A 5,125-nucleotide genomic window follows, 5' to 3' on the forward strand; every position below is an offset into this window, starting at 1 on the left:
AACACATTTTCTTCAGATCCTGCTCTACACTATGCTGTTGTTAGTGATCCAGTTCTAAGCATCTGTTTAGTGGCTCAGGGAAGATTCTGCTCTCAGTAGAATGGGCAGAGAACCTGGACTTGCACCCATTTTAAAAATAACATCAGAACCTTTTGAACAGAAGTCATTGGTATGCAAAAAAAAAGAAAAAAGAAGCTTTTCACTGCCTGGGCGAACAGTTTTTTTTAAAAATCACCGTGCCATGTTCTCAGCCCATGCCACTGCACACTAGGCCAATTTGAACCAGATTGCCTGTTTGTCTTAGTGATTCTTGGAAAACTGGAGGCTCAAGACAACTGAGGCACCTGCTGTGCCAGGCTTGTAAATCAAAGAATTATTGGCAGAAGGGGAATATGTTCTCTGAAATGTTCTGTGGTCTCCAAGTATGTGTGTGGTGGTGTTTGACAGATGGCAACATGCAGGGCCCTCCATGTTCTGGCTGCAGATCGCTGGGGTCAAGGAGCCCAAGCTGGTCAAAGGCCACTTACAAGAAAGAACTGGATAACATAATGGGTGGCAATCATTTAGCAACCACTTCCTGAAGTAGCACAAAATTGTTGTGTAAAAGGCCATATTTAGAACATGGTTGCCTTGATGCAACTAGGATGAGTGATAGGCCACCTTCACAGAAGAGTGCCCTCTCAAAAGAGAGGGAGACTCAGATGAATGTCCAGATTCCGCAGTCTTTTATAATGCCAGATACCTTTTCAGGTGATCCCTCAGCTTTTTCTTTTGTATCAGTAGGCTTGCATATTCTTCCCTGGGCCTAGCAGCAGTGGCTTGCCTTTGCTGGGGTCGGGGGTTGTTGGATTTCACTGGGACTTGTTTTCGTCTCTGCTTCAGATAGATTCACACAATCAAACCAAGCCATATCTCTCCTCCGCAAGCTGGCTTGTTGGAGCCCAATTAGTTCAGTTCACTCTTACAATTGCTTTAGGATGTATTCATATTCGGGCCAATATCCTATTCTGCTGTGCGAATCTACCTTGAACTCCAGATTCTGCTTTTCTTCCAGTTATCCTTGTATTAATGTGTAAACTTGTATATGTGAAGAAGCATGTTGCACCTTTTTCCGTGTGCTACAAATGTGGAGCTCTGGCTACAGGTGTGTGTGATGGGAGCTTTGGCCTGATGGAACCTTGTTGAATGCTCCTGCTTGCTCTTGCTCTGACAGAAGGGATAGATCTGGATTTAGGAATTGGTATGAGACCTGCAGGTGGCATCCTGGAAGGATTAATTTAGCTAGGGAGTTGGGAGCCCCATGAAAGCTGCAGTTTTCCATGACACCTGCAACTCTACAAGCCCCCCACCCCGGGGATAATATGACACTGCTTACGTGGACAGGGACTAAGGAAATTTTGCAACTGAGGCAACACCCAAGTTTTTCTAAGCTTTGTGGGATTCATGCTCCAATAGTTGGGTCTCTGATCCAACAATTATTTGCCCATGTACAGGTTAAAACAACATGCAAGTAACTTGATAAATAGGGATGTCGCCATTCATTACCTTGGAATATTTCTGAGAAAGCCTAGTAGGAAAGGAAACATCTGTTTGTCTCCCAACACTAATTTTTTGCTTAAATAATTGTTTCCCATTCATTCCAACTTTGTACTTCACTCCTCTATTTGATTTATAGCACAGTCCACCCCATGCACACTTATTGCTGCATGATCTCTGTTCATTTCAATATGCTTTGCCCTAGCCCTACTAATGTAGCATGGCCCCATTGCTCTAAGGGATTGTGCTCTTAAACCTGCAATGTGCTTGTGATAGAGTAACAGGGTCTGGGCTATTATGTTGATATCAGTAGTTTCCCCCTCCCACCTTAACATATTTTTATTTAATTAATCTATTGCCTTTATTTGAACCTACCAGCATGCTGCTTTTTTCCTGTTCCTCCTGGCCTTCATCCTAAAAACACTCTCTCGTGTTTCTCATTATTTATTGGCTGGCAAACACTTCTTGTGTCTGCTCCAGCAAATCTGCCCACTATTCATGTAACATTCCTTTAACTTGTGTTCCTGGTTTTTAATGCCAAAATGAAATTCTGCTACATAAAAAAAAACTTCCAAAATTATTTTCATTCAATTGGGTGGGCTGAATATTTTGAGAGGGTGCGAATGATCATGTGTTTGTTTTTGTTTTCTTATTTATATATATAATCTATAAATAATGTTTACAACTTTTTTCTGCCTCAATTTTGGATTTTAAAAAGAGAGCATTAAAAAAATCTATACCTTTCCCCTGTTGATTTCTTTAAAAAAATACTGATTTTCCTTTCCTTTATAAAATATATTATCTAAGGGTAGGGGTGGAGAGATTCCTCCCCCTTCCAGTTCACAGCTCTTCTGCAGTTTTTTTCTGCTGTGCCTATCTTCTGCATTTACATGGAATGTTTCTACATTAATTTCAGAAATGGTGTGTGCAATTTGCTCTTGTCATGGACCTCTGTTCTTTTCATTCATGTGAATAGTTTTCTGTTTAAGTAAAATGACAGTGTGTATTAAAACACCTTGCAGGGCTATTGTTGTTGTTTTTAAATTCTACCATATGATGGTACTCATGGTAACACTTTTGTTTGTTTTAGATAACAATATATAAGTACCAGTCTTAGTGTACATGGCTGCCCATTTGCTTAAGGGTACAACCTTACATATTTTGCTATAAGAACAAATAAAAGATTCAGGCTTTTAAAAAAACAACAACAACGACTGTGAGGGCAGATATCAAGCCATCATGCCCAAGGCGTGTTAGTTAATCAACAGTACCATCCTAAGCAAAGTTACACCCTTCAGTGAACTCTGAAGGAGATACCTCTTCTTAGGATGGTGCTGTGATCTTGTAAACTATCATGTAATTGACTAAGAGAAATGTCTTTCATGCTTAAAAAGCTCAATATAATTCCCTGGTGTGTTGGTACTCAAGACTGCACATATGCATGGTTTACCTATGCAGGGAGGGGGGAAGCATGTAAACTAAAGGAATGAAAAGCTATGGCAAGAGCAATATGGTCTTTTGAAATTGTGGAAAGCCAAGCAGAAGGAAAACATATTGTTGTTTCTCTGTGATCATAGTATGGTGAATCAGAACCACTAAATCTGAGCAGAGGGGAGGAAATACAGAGGGAGGGAAATTTGGAAGCATCCTTATCTATAGGATCCATCCTGTATAAAATGTATAAAGAGATACTTGTTTCTAAAGATGCATTATCAATCTTCTGCAAGTAGTAGATGGAGCTGGAAGAACTGTCTTGGAATACAAGAGATGAATCAATGTTTTCAGTCCTATGAAATGGTTTTCTTCTTTTCCACTTTGTACAATTAAAAAGTTGGTTCACTTTCATGTTGGTGACTGTTTGATGTGGAAAAATATTGAATTATGTGTAGAAAATAGACTGCAGATTTGTCTTTGCTCAGTGAGCAGATGCAGTGTTGTATATATAAATTCTACTGTGTAGTCCTGAGTAACTTTGGTGAAAGATGGTGCATCTTCATTAGCACAATAGTTTTCCTAGTGTAAATGGATGAATGCATTAAGATCCCTAAAGACAAAAGGGTCTGACTCTCATTCTGTTTACATGGCTGTGATTCTAAATGCACTCACATTAGATGTATGTAACTACACTCGTGATAACCTTGGTAGAGGAAGTGACCTAAGTAACCCAATTTGTGCTGCAAAACCACAGAGATCAATAAATGTTTGGGTGTGCCATATTAATTTTTTTCCCTTAAACATTTTTAGTCCCACCCGCTTACTTTAGGGTGAAACAACTGTCAAAAGTTCTTTAAAATGACCAAATTGAAATCCTTATAATTTTTATAGCTCTTCCTACAGTGGAGAAGCTTGCCTATACTGTCAATTGTTCATTTCCTTGTAATACAGACCTATCGTATTTGCACTAAAACCCACAATGATTAAAACAATTATATGGAAGCTGATTTGGGAAAGTTTGCTGCTAAGAAAGAACATACTAAAATGATGGGTCATGCTTTTACAGTTTTCATGGAGTATTATCATTTTGTAGAATAAAATCAATCAAGATTGAAAAGAATGAAGGTTTTATAACTATAACACTATATATATATTATTATTATTATTTGCTTTCTCTCACCCTTCATTTCACTCCCATCCCATTTCTTGCTCTGTCTCTGCTCCTTTTCTGCTGGCTGAATGGGTTTCCTTCCCCCACCCTTCCCCATGTTAGAACAATTGTAAATCCTGCTTTAATGGCACTGGAGACACCCCCCCCCCCCGAAAAAAAAGTGAGAGCTAACTGGAGTTCTTCTCTTTGTTTGGTTGCAGTCATTAAAAGATTCTGTTTGCTATGACTAAGTAAAAGCTTGCATTTTCCTTTGGTTGAAACAAATGTCAATAACACAGCTAGATTTTTTTTTTGGGCATGTATGGCAGTGGGGGAAGGGGCATTTTTCCTCAGAAGAGATGCTGCTTAAATACCTTCTGAGACACTGGGGTGGGGGGAATGGCTGCTGTGGGAGAGGCTGTATGAAGGAACTGCTGTAAAAGGTAAACGTTTCAACAAGCTCTATGCCTTCTTTTAAATAAAATTTTTGTAACAAGAAAACAGGGAAGTACAGTAAATGGTTGGCTGTTCTGGCCTCCATCCAGAAGGAGCTTCCAGCTTCTACGATTATAAAGCAGGTTCTAAATAATTTTCTTAGGTGCACAGGTTGTTATTATAAAGGCAATGACATGTTGCACTGAAATTGTATCCAAGCCTATTTGCTTAGTTTAAGTTCCTTGCTTGACAGACGGGCTTGTGCTTTTGTCTTCCTGCCACACAGTCATTAATCAACAAGTGGGGCTTCTCTTCTGGCCCCTGTCAAGTCTAAAACTGGGGGAATGACCGCTCATTCAGGTTTTGGCAGGTTACTTTTAGAGGATAAGGCTCCTTTGCCAGTGAAGGCGGCTTTTTCTTTATAAAAAGAATAATTCAGTGATGTAACAGCCTTCTGGATCAGACCAAAAGGGCCCCCTGTTCCAGTGTCTGGTTTTCCTCACTAGCCAGCCTCAAAGCAGCACCTGTCCTCAGCCCTATCTCACTGTTGCTTCCGTCTGCACCAGCGAC

Source organism: Gekko japonicus, unplaced genomic scaffold, assembly GCF_001447785.1.
Source record: "Gekko japonicus isolate JY-2015 unplaced genomic scaffold, Gekko_japonicus_V1.1 scaffold934, whole genome shotgun sequence".
NCBI classification, from domain to species: domain Eukaryota; kingdom Metazoa; phylum Chordata; class Lepidosauria; order Squamata; family Gekkonidae; genus Gekko; species Gekko japonicus.